General features: G+C 47.8%; 2 non-coding genes and 1 pseudogene across 2 annotated transcripts in view; all 3 read left to right on the top strand.

Annotated features, from left to right (window-relative positions):
* Positions 1 to 21,805: 21,805 nt before the first annotated feature.
* On the top strand, positions 21,806 to 22,493 carry LOC149520432 (18S ribosomal RNA; annotated as a pseudogene; the record flags this gene model as incomplete).
* Positions 22,494 to 22,795: 302 nt separating this feature from the next.
* Positions 22,796 to 22,950, top strand: LOC149520433 (5.8S ribosomal RNA). Its single transcript, XR_016326630.1, has one exon. It is a non-coding gene; the product is annotated as a 5.8S ribosomal RNA (ribosomal RNA).
* Positions 22,951 to 23,183: 233 nt separating this feature from the next.
* The window catches only part of LOC149520434 (25S ribosomal RNA), a 3,377-nt gene continuing 3,168 nt past the window's right edge, over positions 23,184 to 23,392 (top strand). Inside the window, exon 1 of the ribosomal RNA XR_016326519.1 lies at positions 23,184 to 23,392. This exon is cut by the window's right edge and continues 3,168 nt beyond it. This is a non-coding gene — a ribosomal RNA (25S ribosomal RNA).

Raw genomic sequence — 23,392 nt, forward strand, 5'->3', positions numbered from 1 at the left:
CTGGTCTACCCACTTCTTCAACCTTTTGGTCACCTTATGTAGACAGACTTTCGCCAAGTCATGCTCCTACCATGCCTTGGCAAACTTATATTATGCTGGATTCAGCCTTGTATAACCTGCAGCAATCAAACTGGGTGTTAGTGGTTGTTGCCCTGTCACAACCTCAAATGGGCTCTGGTTCATTACCTCACTCCTTTGCAAGTTGTAGGAAAACTGTGCAACTTTTAGTAGCTTTGGCTAGTCCCTTTGTGTGGCACTCACATAGTGCCTGAGGTAGACCTCTAATAGTCCATTCACACATTCTGTCTGCCCATCGGTCTGTGGATGCATGCTGGTGGAAAAGTTTAAGTCTGACTCCAACAGCTTGAAGAACTCAATCCAGAACCTGCCCGTGGAATGCCCATCTCGATCACTAACAATGGTCCTTGATACTCCTCAGTACTTAACCATGTTCTTCAGGAACAAGCAAGCCTTGGCTGTAGGATCATGCGCAAGTCCCTCCTTGATGCGCGGCACCAGTGACCCCTCTGGTTGGCTAATGGCAGCAAGGTTAACCTTTCTGCTCAGGGTGTCTGCCACTAGGTTCGCCCATCCTGGCTTGTTCTCCATCTGGAAATCAAATTTTGTAAGAAAATCTTACCATCTTGCCTGCTTGAGGGACAACTTCTTCTACTTCTGGAAGTAGTTGGTCACCACATTGTCCATTCTAACCACGAACCTTGACCCAAACAAGTAATGGTGCCAAGTGCGTAAGCAGTGTGCCACTGCAGCCATCTCCTTTTCTTAGACTAAGTACTTACGCTCAATCTCGTTCAACTTCCTGCTCTCGAACATGACTGGACATCCCTCCTACATCAACACGCCCCCTATGGCAAAGTCTGATGCATCTGTATGCACCTCATATTGCTTGGCATGGTCTGGCAAGGCCAAGACTGGCTCCTCGATCATAGCCTGCTTCAACCTATCAAAGGCTTCCTAGCACCCTGTGCTCTACTCCCATGCTCTCTTTTTCTTGAGCAAGTCAGTCAATGGTGTGGCTATTACTAAGTGACCTTTGATGAAGTGCCTATGGTAGTTAACCAGCCCAAGGAATGATCTCAACTCAGTGACCTTGGCTGGCGGTTGCCACTCTCGGATGGCATGCACCTTACCTTCATCCATGTGTATCCTACCACCTCCCACTATGTGGCTAAGGAACGAGATCTCCTGTTGGGTGAATGAGCACTTCTCCCTCTTAAAAAACAGCTTGTGCACCCGTAACACCTCGAACACCTATCTCAAGTGGTCTACATGCTCTCCCAAAGTCTGGCTGTAGATCACAATGTCATCCATATAAACCACAACAAATCGATTAACGAACGCCTGAAGTACCTTGTTCATAAGGGTGCAGAATGTTGTTGGGGTATTCGTGAGTCCGAATGGCATGACCAGGAACTCATACAAACCATACCGAGTGACACATGCTATCTTTGGCTCATCTCCCTCTGTGATCCTGACTTGGTAGTAGCCCGACCTCAAATCTAGCTTGGTGAACCACCTTACACTCCCAAGTTGGTCGAACAAGTCTGCAATGAGTGGGATAGGGTACTTGTTCTTGACGGTTAGCTTGTTCAAAGCCTGATAGTCTATGCACAACCGTAACGACCCATCATGCTTGCGCTGGAATAGAATCGGTGTACCATATGGTTCTTTCGATGGCCTGATGAAGCCAGTATCAACTAACCCTTTGAGCTGCTTCCTTAACTCCTCCAACTCTAGTGGGGACATTTGATAAGGGGCTCTAGCTGGTGGCTTGGCCTCTAACACCAGCTCGATCTTGTGGTCCACCTCCTTTTTAGGTGGTAGCTGGCTAGGCATCTTTATGGGCATCACATCAGTAAAGGTCTTCAGCACCTTTAGCACTTCTAAGGGTGACTCGATCTCATTCTCCCTTGGTTCTTCATACTTAAGGGCTGCCAAGAAGGTGTCTTCTTGTCTACTTACTGCCTTGGCAAATTGGATGGCTGACACCACCAATGACCTAACTCTAGACCCTTTCCTCAATGGCACTAGGCATTGGCACCGTGCATCCAAGATGTAAACATAATTGGTAAAAGCCACAAGGAGGGCATTAATTTAAACAAGGAAATCCAACCCAATCACAAACTCATAGTCGTCAAGGGCTATTACCTCTATGGTTTCTTTGCCTTTCCAGTCTCTAAGCTGTAACTCCACTCCCCATGCTACTCTAATGGTTGGAACCTCTTTGGAGTTCACCGTTTTAATGGTACCAGTCCCTGTCTGCACCTTTAGTCTGAGTTTTTTAGCTCCATCACCTGAAATAAAAATATGTGAGGCACCTGTGTCCACCAGTGTGCTCACCTCTGACCTGCAACCATCAGATCCGTAAACATCAAGCCCTTTGGCTTATGGCTCCCCTTACTTTGGACAACATTGAGCACCAATGACCCAAGCTTTGCTGCCCTTATCTCTGGCTCCTCGTCAGACTCCTTGTCTACAGCAGCTAGCTTGCCCTTCTGAGGGCAATTGCACACTATATGGCTCCCTTAACATAGGTAGCATGCTAGTGGCTCTCGATCCACCTTTGCTTTCCACTTGGCTACTGTGGCTTCCTCTCGTCATCCTTGGTTGAATGGTCTCGATCTCCATCCTTGGACTCCTAATCACGGTCTTTCCCCTTGGACTGTTTCTTCCAATCCCTATCATCCCTGCCCTTACCCTTGGGCTTGGAAGACTCAAACTTGTTCAGAGGCTTGAACTCTATCAAGGCCTCAACAGTAGTCATGGCTTTAGCCAAGTCATGAACTCCCCTCTGTTGTAGCTCATGCTTCACCCACGGCTTCTACCCATCCATGAAAGCAAATAAGGCATCCTTCTCACCTAGATCTTAGATCTATAGCATCAGTTCAGAGAATTTCTAGACATACTCCCTTATGTCCTCTTACTGGCTCAGCCTGTGTAACTTTGCCCACACCTCATCATCGGCATACTCTGGGTAAAATTGCTCTCTGAACTCTTTTTGGAACTCTACCCAGGTTCCAATATTGGCGCTCCTACGCTTTGACATCATCACCCCTGTGCCTCCACCATAATAAGGCACATTAGGCACACCAGCAGGCGAGCCAGAGGTTGAGGCCCTCAGACCAGGCGCACTGGCAGGTATTTGCACGCAAGGCCTAGGAGACAAGGTCAAAATGCCAGCCCAGCTTGCAGGCTAGCCCGTGAGGCCAAGGCTTGGCATGTAGGCTGCCCACATCATATTCAAAAGGGCCCAAGGTTCTGGATACGCAAGTGAAGCTTTTGGAACCTTACAGGATTAGCAGGAGCCTCCTAGCAGATTTGGTTGACCCTAGAAATCAGGAGTTAGAATCCTGATTGATTGTAATCTGTATAATCCCATGATTTTAGCCTTTATTCAAGGGATATTGCCATTAAGTGTAGCTGGAGCCTTAACTATAAATAGAAGGCTACTCCACCCTCATTTGTACACCATCAAACACTTCTGTTTCAGTGAATACAAAGCATATTCCAGCATTCTGCCTTATTATCCTGTTTCTCTTTAACTTACGTAATCAACCCTTCCTATTGTTCTAGTGCCCGCACGTTTGTGTTTTAGGCTGACTTAGGCATAAAAGAGGAGATTCCAAGCCTAAGGCTGCACGGATTCTGAGTCTAAGGTCAGAGCCTGTGACACATGTACATGCCTTGACCACCATCAAGACATGTTGGCCCTTGGTCTTGGCATATGCTTCAACCACCATCGATGCATGCTGGACCTTGGTGTAGGCAGTTCCCTTGAATAGCATCGGCCCGTGTTGGGTCATGCACTAAGAGGTCGCACCTGGGCCCGGGTCGTGCACCCTACATACCAAGATTGGGCAATAGGTGGGTTTAGGGATATCTTTATGTTTCTACAGTGCCAAAGCCATTTTTGTGGCCATGAATTCATATGAGCGCTCCCCAATGCCCGCGCACCATGCGCGAGTGTCCTGAGCTCGGGCCGAACACCAATGATCGCCACGATCGGGTGGTAGGTGGGTTCAAGCACATCTTCATTTTTCTGTCATGCCAATGCCATTTTTATGGCCTATGAATTCATATGAGCACTTCCTAGCACCCACACACCACGCACGGGTGTCTTGAGCCCTGATCGAGCACTATGCGCACCATGATCAGGTGGTAGGTGGGTTTAGGCACATCTTCATGTTTCTGCTGTGCCAATGCCATTTTTATAGCTTGTAAATTTATACAATGGTCCCCTAAGCCTTCATGTGAAGTTTCATGGCAAGATGACTCATTTTCTATTTTTCATGATTTTTGAAATTTTTTGCAGTTCAAGATTTTTAAAATATTTTTACAAGGAGTTTTGGCCCCAAATTTGGTAAATCTGTTCCTTGTATTTCTTTTGCCATGCATAAAAATATTCAACTAAAAACTCAAAGTGTAGAAGATTTTGTGGCCATTTGAAAAAATTGTCCCCATTTTAGATACTTGAATGGTTACTGGCAGCAAACCTGTAAAATCTCATATGCTCTTTAAGAGGGTGTGAGTTGTCAAGGTTTGTTGAGGGATAGGGGGCGAATATAGGGGCCATGTACAAGCACCCATCACAAATCATGTGCGCACACCCCCCGGACCCTCAATTGTCGGAACCCCTAATACCGCCAGTTAGGTTCTCCAACGATGGTGCCTCAAAAAGAAACAATGCGGCACCAGCACATGGCCGAGCCCAGCATGTGCATTGTGGCTTAAAATTGAACTTTGGCCAAGGCCTCGACTATCAACGGCACATGATGGCGTATGGTGATGGACATGCATCGACCATCATCGGCATAAGTTACCTTTTGGTATGGGCACTTGCCTCAACCGCCATCGGCACAAGCTGGCCCTTGGAACAGGCACTTACTTTGACCACCATCGACACATGCATGCCTCGATGAGCATTGATAGAAGATGACCCTTGGTGCGGGTAGTTGCCTCGAGCACCATTGACACGTGTTGGGCCTTGGTACGGGCACATGCCTCGACCACCATCATCACAAGCTAGCCATTAGTACAGGCACTTGCATGGACTACCATTGACATGTGCCATGCCTCGATCAGCATCAGCAGAAGATGGTTCCTGGTGCATACGGTTGCCTCGAACACCATCGGCACATGCTGGGCCTCGATGCAAGCGGTTGCCTCGAGCACCATCGACACAAGCCGACCCTTGGTGCGGGCACTTGCCTCGACCACCATCGGTAGAACATGGCCTCTGGTTCGGGTGGTTGCATCGAACACCATCGATACATGTTGGGCCTTGGTGTGGGCGGTTACCTTGAACACCATTGGCACATGCTGGGTGTCATGAGCCAACCTTGTATAGGGCCATGATCGAGGCTTAGGTTGTCATGAGCCACCCCTGTATAGGGCCATGGTCGGGTAGATCTCTTGTGCTAGGAAAAGTGTCCCCATTTCAAACATTGTAATGGTTAGTGGTAGCATAGCTCTAAAATCTTTAAGGCTCTTTAGGGGGTGAGCCGGTAGCATATTGTTAGGCTGTCTCACCGATCGCTATGTGGGCCTAGGCCATCCACCAAGGGCTGCCCCCTGGCCCTAGTGATGGTGGGAAGTCCCAATGTATGATTCTCGATTATAATAAAATCCACCCCAATTGAATGTTCGGAATGTTGCCTCGATGTGTTTTTTTTTTCTCGATGTGAATGTGCCTTCTTGTGTGTGCTTGAGATTGATCTCGATATAATGTGCCTTATTATGAATGCTTGGGACTAACCATGGCTTATGGTTATTTGTTCAGATATCAAACTATTGAAAGATGACTTGGGTGGAAGCGTCCATTCAAGTGCCGCACAGTTTATTGCTTGTTGAGAGAAAACTTAGTTCGTGACACGTGGTATCAGAGCATGGTTGAGAAGTGCTAGGAAATGGAGGTGATGACCACAAGTGGTGGACCTAATTACCAACAAAGAATTGAGGAACTTGAGGTCGCGGTGGCCATAATGAAAACTCACATGGTGACTAAAGATCGAGTGATGGAGATCGAGACAACCCAGTGGGAGTTGTCTGATACTCTCCACAACATGAGCGAGGAGGCTAGAGATGCCTTGAATATTCTCCAAAAAGAGTTTGAGGTGCTCAAAGCACAGGTGAGCATCTTCCAAATGGCTATGGCTAGATCAAGTTTGAGCTCAACGAAAAGAGGGAAAAGGCCTAAGGTGCCGGAGCCTCGATGCTATGAGTGGGCAAGGGATGCTAAGGAGCTTGAAAATTTCTTGTTTGACATAGAGCAGTACTTTCGAGCTGTACACACGGATTCAGAGGAAAACAAGGTAGCAATGGCATCGATGTACCTAACAGGGGATGCCAAGCTATAGTGGCACTCCAAGTTTGTCAATGACGAGTGTCTGATTAAAACTTGGACGGACCTGAAACAAGAACTGAAAAACCTGTTTTTCCCTGAGAATGTGGACTATATGGCTCGAAGGAGGCTTCAAGAGTTGGTGCAAATAGGAACAGTGTGAGAGTTTGTAAGGAGCTTTTTTACCCTGATGTTGGATATTCGAGACATGTTCAAAAAGGACAAGATGTTTTATTTTCTTGAGGGCCTCAAGACTTGGGCCAGGACAGAACTACAAAGACAAAAGTGCAAGATGCGGCCACGACCATGGCTGCAGCTGAACGTCTCCATGATTATAAGGATGGCTCCTCAAAATGGAAAAATCCTCCATCAGCTGGCAGTAGTTCAACTTTGGGAGTGAGGGAAAGATAACTAGGTTGGATTGACCTTTCAGTGAGAGATCAGATAGGAGGTCCTTTGGTCGAGATAGTACCCAACCCAAGACAAGCAACACAGTGATTTTCAAGCCTAGGCAACCGCTAGCTTGCTTTCTTTGCAAGGGGCCACATCGGGTGGCCGAATGCCCACATAGAGGAGCCCTTAATGCCTTAAGGGCCTCATCTCGAGAGTTCGCAAAAGTGCCAGAGAGCATTGAAGAAGTTGAAGAGGAGTTGGCTAGGATGGGTTTAATAAGGTTCCTCAATGCCCTCTACACCCAACTGAACACAATAAAGAAAGAGTAGGGTAGAGGTCTAATGTATGTGAACTTAATGATCAATGAGAAGGCCACCAAGGCCATGGTAGATACGGGTGCAACCGATACTTTCATCACACCAGAAGAAGTAAAAAGGTGTGGTCTCCAGGTTAGCAAGGACTGTAGAGGAATGAAGGCAGTCAATTCACCAGCCTTTGCGATCAGTGGAAGCTCCAAGAGTGTGACAACCAAATTGGGGCCATGGGAAGGGAAGGTAGACTTTACAGTTTCCCCCATGGATGACTTTGATGTCATCCTCGGATTGGACTTCATGATGTTGGTGCAGGTGATCCCTATCCTCGCACTAGCTGCTTGTTGTTCTTAGGGGAACACCTATGCGTAGTGCCGGTCAATATCTTACTAAAGAGTGGGAAGAAAATGATTTTAGCTTTACAGTTCAAGAAAGGGGTAAAAAGAGGGGAACCCTCCTTTGTGGCCATGTCGATCTACAAAGAAGGGTCAGGAGTGGAATAGATACCCGATGGCGTGGAAAAAATGTTGGAAGAATTCGAAGAGGTGATGCCAGAGATGTTGCCTAAGATTCTACCCTCTCGACGAGCAGTGGACCATGAAATTGAGCTCTTCCCAGGAGCGAAACCCCCTACTAGAGCTCCTTATCGCATGGCCCTACCAGAGTTGGCCGAACTAAGGAAACAGCTAGATGAGCTTCTACAAGCTGGGTTCATTTGACCATCAAAAGCTTCTTTCAGAGGGCCAGTGCTATTTCAGAAGAAGCATGATGGGAGTTTGCGATTATGTGTTGACTACAGGGCCCTGAACAAAGTTACCGTGAGAAACAAATATCCCATCCCTCTTATAGCAGATTTGTTTGACCAATTGAATTGGGCCAAATACTTTTCCAAATTGGACTTGAAATCTAGCTACCATCAGGTCAGAATCGTCAAGGGAGATGAGCCAAAGACCACTTGTGTAACACGGTATGATGCATTTGAATTTCTTGTTATGCCCTTTGGACTGACCAATGCTCCTGCCACATTTTGTACATTGATGAATCAGGTGTTCCATGACTATCTAGACAAATTTGTAGTCATCTATTTAGACGACATAGTGGTATATAGCTCCACTCTGGAAGAACATCAAGAACACCTGTGCTAGGTGCTTTGAAGGTTACAGGACCACCAGTTGTATGTGAAAAGGGAGAAGTGTGCATTTTCTTAGACCCAAATCCATTTTCTCGATCACGTTGTCGAATGTAGCCACATTCGAATGGACATGGAAAAGGTTAGGGCCATGAAAGAGTGGTCAACACTAAAAAATGTTAGTGAACTCCGCTCATTTTTGGGACTAGCCAACTATTATAGAAGGTTTGTGGAAGGGTACTCTCGTAAGACCACGGCCCTCACGGAGCTATTGAAGAAGGAGCATAAATGGTGTTGGACGAGTGAGTGCCAAGAGGCCTTTAAGGGATTGAAGAATGCTATTATGAAGGATCCCATCTTAGCTCTCCTTGATATTGAAAAGCCTTTCGAAGTTCAGACGGTTGCATCTGATTTCGCTATTGGAAGAGTGCTTTTACAACAACATCACCCGATAACATTTGAAAGTAGGAAGCTAAGCGAAGCTGAAAGGAAATATATGGCTCAGAAAAAAGAGCTCCTGGCGGTAGTTCACTGCTTGAGGGCTTGACAACATTATTTGTTGGGTTCACACTTTGTCGTGAAGACAGACAATGCGGTTGTTAGCCACTTCCTCACCCAGTCAATGCTTACAGCGAAACAAGCTAGATGGCAAGAATTTTTAACGGAGTTTGACTTTTGTTTTGAGCACACCGCTAGAAAGACCAATCAAGTGGCTGATACATTAAGTAAGTGAACAGAGTTAATGACCCTTAGAAGAATTGCCCCAATGGTGGCTAGCAGAACCACGACAGACATTCCCAAGTTGATTGGCGATCATTTAGGGAAGGACCCGCAGGCCAGTGCCATTCTGAAGCTAGTGGAAGAAGGGAAGTCTAAGTGCTTCTGGCAAGAAAATGGGGTATTGTGGACCAAAGGGCCTTGATTGTTTGTGCCAAAAGTAGGAAGTCTAAGACAGATGCTGATGAGGGAATGTCATGACACACCATGGGCTGGACATCTGGGCTGGCAATGCACTTTGGCGTTATTGAAATAGGGATACTATTGGCCTCACATGCGACAAGATGTGATGGACTATACAAAGACTTGCCTCATTTGCCAACAAGACAAAATGGAAAAGAAAAAACCTGCAGGCATGCTTGAACCACTATCGGTACTCGTCAGATCGTGGGAAAGCATCTCTCTCGATTTCATTTCGAGCCTACCCAAGGTTGGTGATCTTGGAGCTATTTTGGTGGTGATTGATCGGTTCTCTAAGTATGCCAGATTTATTCCCGCTCACAAGTATTGTACAGTGAAAGACATAGCTCGACTATTATTTAAACATGTGGTCAAATACTGGGGCCTCCCTCAAAACATTGTTAGCGATAGAGATCCAAGATTCATGGGGTCTTTCTGGAAAAAGCTTTTCAAGATATTGGGGTCCCAACTCAACATCTCTTCAAGCTACCACCCTCAAACCGATGGTTGAACGAAATGGTTCAATAGATTACTGGAGGAATATTTAAGGACTTTGTTCAAGCCAATCAGAAAAACTGGCCTTCATTATTGGACGTTGCTCAACTCTGTTTTAATTCCAACAAAAGCTCTTCCACCAATAAGAACGCATTTAAGGTGGTCATCGGGTAATTACCAAGGCTACTCCACACTTCTTTGAAACAATATGGAGGGAAGAATCCGAGAGCCTTCAACCTTGGTAAGGAGTGGAAACAAAACACAGAGATTGCACAAGCCTACCTGGAGAAAGCATCGAAGTGAATAAAGAAATGGGTAGAAAAAGGTCGCAGGGCTCAACAATTCCAAGTTGGTGATTTGGTCCTTGTTAGACTAGTCCCTAAACAAACTAGATTCTTGAGAAAGAGAGATCGTAGACTGGTGTGCAAATACGAGGGTCCAGTGAAGATCTTTTCTAAGGTGGGGAATGCTTCTTACAAAATCGACCCACCAAAGTGGATGAAGGTGCACCCAGTATTTCATGTGAGCAACCTAAAACCTTTCCATGCAGATCCTATAGATGCTAGCAGAAGGGAGCCAACCAGAGCCACCATCACCATGAATTCACCCTCAGAGCATCGAGTCAAAAAGATCCTAGCCGACAGGGAAACCAAGATATCTCGAAGATTAGTTCGGGAATACTTAATGAAGTGGGAGGGATTAAAACTAGAAGAAACCAGCTGGGAAAGAGAACACGACCTCCAGAGATTCAAAAGGAAGATTAAAGAATTTTAAGCTAACAAGTCGATGAGGATGTCGATAGAATTGGTAGGGGAGGATGTCATGAGCCAACCTTGTATAGGGCCATGACCAGGGTTTAGGTTGTCATAAGCCACCCATGTATAGGGCCATGGCCGGGTAGATCTCTTGTGCTAGGAAAGTGTCCCCATTTCAAACATTGTAATGGTTAGTGGTAGTATAGCTCTAAAATCTCTAAGGCTCTTTAGGGGGGGTGAGCTGGCAGCATATTGTTGGGCTGTCTCACCAGTCGCTATGCAGGCCTAGGCCATCCACCAAGGGCTGCGCCCCTGGCCCTGGTGATGGTGGGAAGTCCCGATGTATGATTCTCGATTATAATAAAATCCACCCCAACTGAATGTCTGAAATGTTGCCTCAATGTGCTTTTCTTTTTCTCGATGTGAATGTGCTTTCTTATGTGTGCTTGAGATTGATCTCGATATAATGTGCCTTATTACGAATGCTTGGGACTAACCATGGCTTATGGTTATTTGTTCAGATATCGAACTGTTGAAGGTTGACTTGGGTGGAAGCGTCTATTCAAGTGCCACACAGTTTATTGCTTGTTGAGAGAAAGCTTGGTCTGTGACATTGGGCCTTGGTGCACGGGCTCTGACCTTAGACTTAGAATTTGTGTGGCCTTAGGCTTGGGATCTCCTCCTTTATGCCTAAGTCAGCCTAAAACACAAGCATGCAGGCACTAGAACAATAGGAAGGGCTGGTTACGCAAGTTAAACAGAAACAAGATAACAAGGTAGAATGCTAGAATATGCTCTATATTCACTGAAACAGAAGTGTTTGATGGTGTACAAATGAGGCTAGAGCAGCCCTCTATTTATAGTTGAGGCTCCAGCTACACTTAATGGCAATATCCCTAGAATAAAGGCTAAAATCATGGGATTATACAGATTACAATCAATCAGGATTCTAACTCCTGATTTCTAGGGTCAACCAAATCTGCCAGGAGGCTCCTGCTAATCCTATAAGCTTCCAAAATGTTCACTTGTGTAGCTAACTCCTTGAGCCTTTCTGGATATGGTGTGGGCAGCTTGCATGCCAGGCCTTGGCCTCACGGGCTGGCCTACAAGTTAGGCGGGCATTCTGGCCTCATCTCTTAGGCTTTGCACGTAAATACTGGCTAGCGCGCCTAGTCTACGGGACTCAACCTCTGACTCACATGCTGGTACGCCTGATATACCTGGCGCACTCACCCAGGGCGTGTCATTCTCCCCCACCTGATTGCGTAACACCCTCGTTGCGTCCTCTGCATGGTACCACCTGATCTGATCCCCAAACTACCATAAGTCTTCTGTTGGTTCCCTACTCACCTCATTGTTTGGAAGTCCCTTCCAGCGCACCAAGTACTCTTGTCTTAGTTGATAGTTTTTCCATCTCACCTCTCGGACGAGCCGCGCAGGCCTCCTTGGAGCTCAATTCCCACCGAGCGACGGGTAAAACCCTTTACAGATGACTTAAATACATGATGGGGTATTGTAAGTGGTAGAGTGGCCTTGCTTCCATGATCCACTGACATTCAGCCTTTTGTCACTTTGATTCGTCCTTCCCCCTTCCCCCTCCCCTTCCCCCACTAACCTTCCTTCTTTTTACGCCACCCCCCTCTTGGGTTGGGCATGACCTGGGGCCCTTTGTCCCTAGATCTCGATGGAGAATGAACTCCGTATGCCTAAGTCAACCTATGAAATGAGCGTACAATCATTAAGCCTGCCAGAGAGGTAGAATGTGCAAGCGAGGATCAATCGAGTCTCCCTCTGCGTGCTGCCGATCTTGCTACGGTTCCTGCTGCCACAACCCTCGGTTCGATAGGAGCTTAGACTGGGAATGAACTCTGTATGCCTAAGTTAACCTATGAAACAAGCGTGCGGGTACTAAGACAGCCAGAGAGGCAAAATACGCAAGCTAAGGATCGATTAGGTCCCCTTCTATGTGCTGCAGATCCTGTAGGCTTTCTATACAGTTCTGGTTCAGCCCCACTCCCTGGGACCACCTGGATGGGGTACGGACATGTTGTGGGCCTGGTCTCGATGTCGCAGATAGGCCAAACTTTTGGGGGGGCGGTCTGGACAGAAATAGCAATGACTATTGCTGGAACCCTTACCTCTGCGTACGGTGCTCGAGCTTTGGCCGCTGGGGTGCGAGACTCAACTCCTGGTGTGCACGCCTAAGGTGCGACACTGGCAATTGGTGTGGGCTGCTACCTCAGACACCCCTGGTTTGACCACATGCTCGCACCTCGATCATCAGTGCCGTACGTCAGTCTAACTACGTGCCTACGCACTGCTCACCAACACCCCCACCTAGGCCTGGCTCAATTCTGCCGAACCTAACACCGTGTCTGAGCCCCTAGAGTACTGATCACTGCTTGAACCACTATCTCGATCCAGTTCCCTGTGACCTGCACCTCGAGTAGGCCTCAAGGCCTGATCCCTCCTACTATCAGACCCTATCCCACTATAACCTCAAGGCCAGTCCTAGCATGCTGTCTGACCGTGACACATGCACATGCCTCGACCACCATCGAGACATGTTGGCCCTCGATCTTGACACATGCTTTGACTGCCATTGGTGTATGCTGGACCTTGGTGTGGGCAGTTCCCTCGCACGGCATCAGCCCATGTTGGGTCACGCACCAAGCGACCGCACCTAGGCTCGGGCCATGCAACCTACGTACCAGGATCAAGTAGTAGGTGGGTTGAGGGATATCTTCATGTTTCTATAGTGCCAAAGCCATTTTTGTGGTCCATGAATTGATATGAACACTCCCCAATGCCCGTGCACCATGCGCAGGTGTCCTGAGCCCAGGCCGAGCACCATGCGTGCCACGATTGGGTGGTAGGTGGGTTTAGGCACATCTTCATATTTATACCATGTCAATGCCATTTTTATGGCTTGTGAATTCATACAATGGTCCCCTAAGCCTTCATGTGAAGTTTCATGGCAAGATGACTATTTTTCTATTTTTCATAATTTTCAAAATTATTTACGGTTCGAGATTTTTTAAAATTTTTTTAAAAGGATTTTTGGCCCCAAATTTGGTATATCTGATCCTTGTATTTTTTTTACAATGCACAAAAGAATTCAGCTAAAAACTTGAAGTACATAAGATTTTATGGCCATTTGAAAAAAGTGTCCCTATTTCAGACACTTGAATGGTTACTGGCAACAAACCTGTAAAATTTCATATGCTCTTTAAAGGGGTGTGAGTTGTCGAGGTTTGCTGAGGGATAGGGGGCCAATATAAGGGCCAAGTACAAGCACCCATCGCACATCATGTGCCCACACCCCCCGGACCCTCAACCGTCAAAACCCCAATACCGTCGGTCAGGTTCTCTGACGATGCTCCGACGATGGTGCCTTGAGCAAAAAAAATGTGGGACCAGCACATTCCCGAGCCCAGCATGTGCACCATGGCTCAAAATTGAACTTCGGCCAAGGCTTCGACCATCAACGGCACATGATGGCACATGGTGATGGCACATACATCTACCATCATTGGTAAAGGCTGCCCTTTGGTATGGGCACTTACCTCGATCGCCATCGGCACAAGCTAGCCTTCAGAATAGGCACTTACCTCGACCACCATTGGCACATGCATGCCTCGATGAGCATCGACAGATGATGGCCCTTGGTACGAGCGGTTGCCTCGAGCACCATCGGCATGTGTTGGGCCTTGGTGCGGGCACATGCCTCGACCACCATCATTACAAGAGCTGGCCATTGGTATGGGCACTTGCCTAGACCACCATTGGCACGTGCCATGCCTCGATCAAAATTGGTAGAAGATGGTCCTTAGTGCATGTGGTTGCCTCAAACAGCATCGGCACATGCTGGGCCTTGGTGCGAGCAGTTACCTCAAGCACCATCGGCATAAGCTAGCCCTTGGTGCGGGCACTTGCCTCGACTGCCATCAGTAGAAGATGGCCCCTAGTGTGGGTGGTTACGTCGAACACCATCGGCACATGCTGGGCCTTGGTGCGGGCGGTTACCTCGAACACCATCAACACATGCTGGGCCTTGGTGCGGGTGTCACGGGCTCCGACCTTAGACTCAAAATCCATGTGGCCTTAGGCTTGGAATCCCCTCTTTTATGCCTAAGTCAGCCAAAAACACAAGCGTACGGGCACTAGAACAATGGGAAGGGCTGATTATGCAAGTTAAAGAGAAATAGGATAACAAGGTAGAATGCTGAATATGCTCTGTATTTTCTAAAACAGAAGTGTTTGATGGTGTAAAAATGAGGGTGGAGCAGCCCTCTATTTATAGTTGAGGCTCCAGCTACACTTAATGGTAATATCCCTAGAATAAAGGCTAAAATCAAGGGATTATACATATTACAATCAATCAAGATTTTAACTCCTGATTTCTAGGGTCAACCAAATCTACCAAGAGGCTCCTGCTAATCCAACAAGCTTCCAGAATGTTCACTTGCGTATCTAGCACCTTGGGCCCTTCTGGATGTGGTGCGAGTAGCTTGTATGCCAGGCCTTGGCCTCACGGTCTGGCCTGCAAGCTGGGCGGGCGTTCTGGCCTCGTCTTCTAGGCCTTGTGTGTAAATACCCGCCAGTGCGCTCGGTCTACGGGCCTTAACCTCTATCTCACGTGCTGGTGTGCCTGATGTGCCTGGCACGCCCACCCAAGGTGTGACATTCTGCCCCACCTGATTGCGCAATGCCCTCATTACATCCTTTGCATGGTACCACTTGATCTGGTCCCCAAACTGCCATAAGTCTTCTGCTAGTTCCCAGCTCACCTCACTGTTTGGAAGTCCCTTCCAGGGCACCAAGTACTCTTGCCTTGGTTGATAGTTTTTCTATCTCACCTCCCGATCAGCTATGATGCTGTGGACCTCCTTCTCATATGAGGCCCTTGCTCCCAATGGTACACGCTTTGACTCTACCCATCCTGGATCTCCCTCATCCTCATGGAACAGCTTGAGCATTCTTACGTGGAACACCGGGTGTACCCTCAGCTTGGGTGGCCTATCCAGCTTATAGGCAACCTTGCCTACCCTCTTGACTACTTGGAAAGGTCCCTCATACCTCCAAACTAGGCCTTTGTGCAGCCCCCTATGGTGCACAATGGGATGCAGCTCCATAAATACCAAGTCTCCAACTTGGAACTGTATGTCCCACCTATTCTGGTCTGCCCACTTCTTCGACCTGTTTGTCACCTTGTGTAGATAGACTCTGGCCAAGTCAGTTTGCTCCTGCCATGCCTCGGCAAACTTGTATGCTACTGGATTCGACCTTGTATAACTTGCAGCAATTGAACCGGGTGTTAGTGGTTGTTGCCCTATCACAACCTTAAATGGGCTCTAGTTCGTTGCCTCGCTCCTTTGCAAGTTGTAAGAAAACTGTGCAACATCTAACAACTTTGGCTAGTCCCTTTGTATGGCACTCATATAGTGCCTGAGGTAGACTCCAATAGTCCATTCACACATTCTGTTTGCCCATCGGTCTATGGATGCATACTGGGGGAAAAGTTCAAGTCTGACCCCAACAGCTTGAACAACTCAGTCCAGAACCTACCTGTGGAACGCCCGTCCCGATCATGAACAATGGTCCTCGGCACTCCCCAGTACTTAACCATGTTTTTCAAGAACAATCGAGCTACCTCCTTGGCTGGGCACTCCTTGGTTGCTGGAATGAAGATTCCATACTTGGAAAACCTATCCACCACTACCACAATGCTTCCAAACCCTTTTGCTTTGGGTAGACCGACTATAAAGTCCAGAGAAACACTCTTCCATGGTTGTTTTGGCACTGGCAATGGCTCCAAGAGACCGCTTGGTTTCTTGAGCTCTATCTTGTCTTGTTGGCACACAAGACAAGTCTTCACATAGGCCTCCACATCGTCCTTCATGTACGGCCAGTAGTATCGGTCCCTGATCAATACCAAGGTACGGCTCACTCCTGGATGTCCAGCCCACCTTGAATCATGGCATTCTTGCAAAACTTCCTTGCGGAGCTTCCCATGCTATGGTACAAATAGTCTACTACCCCTGGTGTACAACAAACCATCCTACACCCAAAATCACCTAGTCTTACCTTGCTGGGCATACTCCATGAAAGCCTTGGCTGTAGGATCATGCGCAAGTCCCTTCTTGATGCACGGCACCAGTGACCCCTCTGGTTGGCTAATGGCAGCAAGGTTAGCCTTCCTGCTCAGGGTGTCTGCCACTAGGTTCACCTGCCCCAACTTGTACTCCATTTGGAAATCAAATTTCGTAAGAAAATCTTACCATCTCGCCTGCTTAGGGGACAACTTCTTTTAGGTCCTAACCACGAACCTCAACCCCAATAGGTAATGGTGCCAAGTGTGCAAGCAGTGCACCACTGCTGTCATCTCCTTCTCTTAGACCGTGTACTTACGCTCAGTCTCATTTAGCTTCTTGTTCTTGAACGCGATTGGATGTCCCTCCTGCATCAACATGCCCCCTATGGCAAAGTCTGATGCATTTGTATGCACCTCATATAGCTTGGCATGGTCTGGCAGGGCCAAGATTGGCTCTTCGATCACAACCTGCTTCAACCTGTCAAAGGCTTCCTGGCACCCTGTGCTCTATTCCCATGCTCTCCCTTTCTTGAGCAAGTCAGTCAATGGCGTGGCTATTGCTGAGTGACCTTTGATGATGTGCCTGTAGCAGTTAACCAGCCCAAGAAATGATCTCAACTCAGTGACCTTGGCTGGCGGTTGCCACTCTAAGATGGCGTGCACCTTGCCTTCATCCATGCGTATCCTGCCACCTCCTACTATGTGGCCTAGGAACTGGATCTCTTACTGGGCGAATGAGCACTTCTCCCTTTTAAAAAATAGCTTGTACGCCTGCAACACCTCGAACACCTATATCAAGTGGTCTACATGCTCTCCCAATGTCTGGCTGTAGATCACAATGTCATCCAAATAAATCATAACAAATCGATCAAGGAACGACTAAAGTACCTTGTTCATAAGGGTGCAAAATGTTGCTGGGGCATTCGTGAGTCCAAATGGCATGACCAAGAACTCATATGAACCATACCGAGTGACACATGCTATCTTTGGCTCATTTCCCTCCGTGATCTTAACTTGGTAGTAGCCCAACCTCAAATCCAGCTTGGTGAACCACCTTGCGCTTTCAAGTTGGTCGAACAAGTCCACAATGAGTGGGATAGGGTACTTGTTCTTGACGGTCAGCTTGTTCAAAGCCCGGTAGTCTATGTACAGTTGCAAAGACCCATCATGCTTGCGCTGGAATAGAACTGGTGCACCATATGGTGCCTTCGATGGCTTGATGAAGCCAGCATCAACTAACTCTTTGAGCTACTTCCTTAACTCCTCCAACTCTAGTAGAGACATTCGGTAAGAGGCTTTAGCTAGTGGCTTGGCTTCGGACACCAGCTCGATCTTATGGTCCACCTCCCTTTTAGGTGGTAGTTGGCTAGGCAGCTTTGCGGGCATCACATCACTAAAGGTCTTCAGCATCTTTAGCACCTCCAAAGGTGACTCAGTCTCCTTCTCCCTTGGTTCCTTATACTTCAGGGCTGCCAAGAAGGTGTCTTCTTCTCTGTTTACCACCTTGGTAAATTGGATGGCTGACACCACCCGTGACCCAACTCCAAGCCCTCTCCTCAATGGTATTAAGCATTGGCACCGTGCATCTAATATGCAAACACAGTCAACAAAAGGCACAAGGAGGGCATTAATCCGAATAAGGAAATCCAACCCAATCACAAACTCATAGTCGTCAAGGGTTATTACCTCTATGGTCTCTTTGTCTTTCTAGTCTCCAAGCTATAACTCCACTCCCCGTGCTACTTTAATGGCTGAAACCTCTTTGGAGTTCATCATTTTAATGTTACTAGTCCCTTTCTGCACCTTCAGTCTAAGCTTTCGGGCTTCATCACTCGAAATAAAAAGATGTGAGGCACCTGTGTCCACCAGTGCGCTCACCTTCTAACCCACAACTATCAGATCCACAAACATCAAGCCCTTTGGCTTACGGCTCCCCTTACTCTGGACAACATTGAGCACCAATGACCTAAGCTTTGCTGCCCCTGACTCTGGCTCCTCATTAGACTCCTTGTCTATAGTAGCTAGCTTACCCTTTTACGAGTAATTACACGCTATGTGGCTCTTTCCACATAGGTAGCATACTAGTGGCTCTCGGTCCCCCTTTGCTTTTCACTTGCATGTTGGTGGCTTCCTCTCACCATTCTTGGTTGAACGATCTCGATCCCATCCTTGGACTCCCAGTCATGATCTTTCCCCTTGGACTGTTTCTTTCGGTCCCTATCATCCCTGCCCTTACGCTTAGGCTTGGAAGACTCAAACTTGTTCAGAGGCTTGAACTCTATCAAGGCCTCAATAGTAGTCATGGCTTTAGCCAAGTCATGAACTGCCCTCTGTTGTAGCTCATGCTTCACCCACAGCTTCAACCCATCCAGGAAAGTAAATAAGGCAACCTTCTCACCTAGATCTGAGATCTATAATATCAGTTTAGAGAATTTCTAGACATACTCCCTAATGTCCCCTTACTGGCTCAGCTTACGTAACTTTGCCTGCGCCTCATCATCGACATACTCCGGGTAAAATTACTCTCTGAACTCTTTTTGGAACTCTATCTAGGTCCAATCTTGGCACTCCAACCCCTGACATCATCACACCTGCACCTCTACCACAATAAGGTTACATCAGTGAGATACATAGCAGCGTTGCTTAACTTTATCGCCTCGTCTTGTATGTCCATGGCCTAGAAGTATTGCTCCATACCCCATAGGTAGTTGTCTACTTCCTTGGCTGCCCTAGTCCCCTTGAACTCCTTAAGCTTGGGGACATCCAATCTGGACTTGGACACTCCAACAAACATGCCATTCCGAATGGCAGTCTTACAAGTAATGAGCTCACTGGCAAACTCCTCCATTCGCTGGCGCATGGCCTCCATACCATCGTGTAAGGTTAGCATTTCAGCCTTCAAGGCCTCATTCCTTTGGGTGATCACGTCCATGCCTTTGTTGAGAGTAGCTTACAGCTCACCTTGGATCTCCTCCCTCAAGGAGTCTAGCGATGCAATCTGAGCCTCAACCACCATCGGTGCATGCATGCCTCAATTAGCATGCGCAAAAGTTGGAATCGATGTGGGTACCTGCCTCAATCAGCATAGGCAGAAGATGGCCCTTGGTATGGACACATGCTTCGACCACCATCAGCACCTGCTCACCCTCGGTATGGGATATGCCTATTTGGAAAAAGTGTCCCTGTTTCAGACACTTTAAGGTCTACTGGTAGCATATATGTAAAATCTCTAATGCTCTTTAAGGGGTGGTGGTCTAGCATCTCTTCTCTTTTTCCCACGGGAGGAGTAGTTGTGCGTGATGGGCCTCCTATTGCTTACACCCAAGGCAATGTCCCTTGAATGAAATACAGGGTGTACATGCCTTCCAGCCATTTTGTTCGATGATTGGTTACTCCGAAGATTAGCAGGCACCCATGGCCTCGATCGGTTAGCTACATGCGAAAAGGAATAGCCGAGCTCGAGCCCTACATGCGACGGATGCTACCCTAGACCCCAGACCAAGTCTCTGAATCAAGCAACGGCTCCCTGGGTGGTGCAAGCAAAAGCTACGATTATGGGCTTGGCCTAGCCAAGTCTTTTGATATTTGACAGTCTCGCGGTCCCTTCTCATCGACCACAAAAATGCCTTAGCCTTGACGAGGCCGTGTACGCAGCCGATGCTACCCAAGACCCTAGGAACAAGTCCTTGAATCGGCAACGTCCCCCTGGGGTGGTGTCAGCGGAGCTTGTGCGTGTGGTCTCGGCCAGGCCAAACATTAGTTGTATCGCGCCGTTGTTGCCTGTCGGATGGTAGGGGTAGACTCATGGCCCTTGCTTATGTTTTTCCCATGCCAAGTGGTTGTGGCATGGCCTCGCATGTCATTTCCTCCGCTCGCTCGTCGAGTAATCGATCAGATGGGTTGTGGACCAACGTGCATGGATGCTGCCACTTGTACGCAATGGGCATATGAGTGGTGCTATGGTTGTGCGTGTTGGTAGGCTCCGTGATCGATGCATCAAACTATCGACCTGTTATCCTCATCAATCTCTCCCCATGAGGTCGTCGTACCCCGGGGGTACGATCGGGATCCTGTGCTGCATACCCGAATCAATGGAAATCGGATGTCTCACCATTCTTCATCCATCTCATGTCCTGAGGGGCTACGGGTCAGACGTTAATCGTGGCTGGTGTCCCAAGCGTGCCACCCAATCCTCTGTGGCCGTATTGATGCACCGATGTTCAATTGTGCTCTTAGATGTGAAACGTTTAGCGGGCACGGAATCTCGACCCCCATTCGTTGGATGCTATGCATTTCATGTGCTCGACACGCACAATGCTTGAGCTTCGCGTTAGGCTCTCTCTGTCGCTAGGTCGATACGTTGAGGCCCATGTAGTGCCAAACCTCAACTTCTGGAAGGGATGCATTTATTAGATAAAAGGTTGACGCGAGCTATGCTCATTGCTCTGATGATTCGTGATAACTCGACGGATCGCACGGCCTTTGTGTCGATGACGCATCATTCAAAATTTTGACCTAACAACTTTCGATGGTAGGATAATGGCCTACTATGGTGGTGACGGGTGACGGAGAATTAAGGTTCAATTTCGAAGAGGGAGCCTGAGAAATGGCTACCACATCCAAAGAAGGCAGCAAGCGCACAAATTACCCAATCCTAACATAGGGAGGTTGTGACAATAAATAACAATACCGGGCTTTATGAGTCTAGTAATTAGAATGAGTACAATCTAAATCCCTTAACAAGGATCCATTGGAAGGCAAGTCTGATGCCAGCAGCCACAGTAATTCCAGCTTCAATAGCGTATATTTAAGCTGTTGCAGTTAAAAAACTCATAGTTAGAACTAGGGTTGGGTCGTCTGGTCTGCCTCATGGTGAGCACCGGTCTACTCGTCCCTACTGTCGGTGATGCGCTCCTAGATTTAATTGCCTGAGTCATTCTTCCGGCACTATTACTTTGAAGAAATTAGAGTGCTCAAAGCAGGCTTACGTTTGTATACATTAGCATGGGATAACATCATACGATTTTGGTCCTATTATGCTGGCCTTCGGATCGGAGTAATGATTAACAGAGACAGTCAAGGGCATTCATATTTCATAGTCAGAGGTGAAATTCTTAGATTTATGAAAGACGAACAACTACGAAAGCATTTGCCAAGGACGTTTTCATTAATCCAAAATGAAAGTAGAGGGCTCGAAGATGATCATATATCATCCTAGTCTCAACCATAAACGATGCTGACCAGGGATGGTGGATGTTACTTTTAGGACTCCGTCGGCACCTTATAAGAAATCAAAGTCTTTGGGTTTTGGGGGGAGTATGGTCGTAAGGTTGAAACTTAAAGCAATTGACGGAAGGGCACCACCAGGAGTGGAGCCTGCGGCTTAATTTGACTCAACACGGGGAAACTTACCAGGTCCAGACATAGTAAGGATTGATAGACTAAGAGCTCTTTCTTAATTCTATGGGTGGTGTGCATGGCCGTTCTTAGTTGGTAGAGTAATTTGTCTGGTTAATTTCGTTAACGAATAAGACTTCAGCCTGCTAATTAGCTATACGGAGGTGATCCTTTGTGGCCAGCTTCTTAAAGGGACTATGGTCGCTTAGGCCAAGGAAGTTTGAGGTAATAACAGGTCTGTGATGCCCTTAGATGTTCTGGGCCGCACGCACACTACACTGATGTATTCAACGAGTCTATAGCCTTGGCTGACAGGCTCGAGTAATCTTTGAAATTTCATCGTGATAGGGATAGATCATTGTAATTGTTGGTCTTAACGAGGAATTCCTAGTAAGCATGAGTCATCAGCTTGCATTGACTACATCCCTGCCCTTTATACACACCACCCGTCACTCTTACTGATTGAATGGTCTGGTAAAGAGTTTGGATCACGATGACATAGACGGTTCACCACCCGCAACATCATGAGAAGTCCACTGAACCTTATCATTTAGAGGAAGGAGAAATCATAATAAGGTTTCTGTAGGTGAACCTGCGGAAGGATCATTGTCGAAACCCTACTCGACGGACGACCCGCGGACGCGTTAACGAAACACCAAGGGGGCGAGGGTCCCCCCGTGCCCTGAGCCCCTTTCGACCCTGGACGGGTGCGACGGTCACTTCGTGCCCCCTATCGGGCGGGTGAAATGATCGGCGTTATCTCGCTCGCTATCGAACAACGAACCCCCAGCACGAATCGCGCCAAGGAACCGAAACGAAAATGGAGCACGCGCGTCGTCACCATCCCGTTCATGATGCGTGCATGGGCAACTCACGACTCCTTTTGCCATGAAAAAATGAAATGACTCTCGGTAGCGGATATCTCGACTCTCGCATCGATGAAGATTGTAGCAAAATATGATACTTGGTGTGAATTGCATAATCCCGTGAACCATCAAGTCTTTGAATGCAAGTTGCATCCAAGCCATTAGGCCGAGGGCACACCTGCCTGGGTGTCATTCACCGTCGCCCCCTCGAACCCCCTCCTATCGGGCTCCGGGGGAAGAGGCAGGTGGAAGATGCCTCCCATGATCCCGTCGATTGTGGTTGGCCCAAAAGTGAGTCCCCGGCAACGATAGTGCTATGACCGTCGGTGGTAGAGCTCTCGACATGCCTCATCCCCGGTAATGCACCCTCGTTGTCCACCCGGATCTCGTCGGACCCCCACATCGCTCGATCGATGCTCATGGCGTGACTCTAGGTCAGACGGGATCACCCGCTGAGTTTAAGCATATCGACAAGTGAAGGAAAAGAAACTTACCAAGATTCCCCTAGTAACGGCAAGTGAACCAGGAAAAGCCCAGCTTGGGAATCGGGTGCCCCCGATGATTGAATTGTAGTTTGGAGAAGCGTCCTCAGCGGTGGATCAGGCCCAAGTCCCCTGGAAAGGGGCACCGAAAA

Source organism: Durio zibethinus, chromosome 1, assembly GCF_047325235.1.
Source record: "Durio zibethinus cultivar Kanyao isolate XHJ-2024 chromosome 1, ASM4732523v1, whole genome shotgun sequence".
Classification (NCBI taxonomy): Eukaryota; Viridiplantae; Streptophyta; class Magnoliopsida; order Malvales; family Malvaceae; genus Durio; species Durio zibethinus.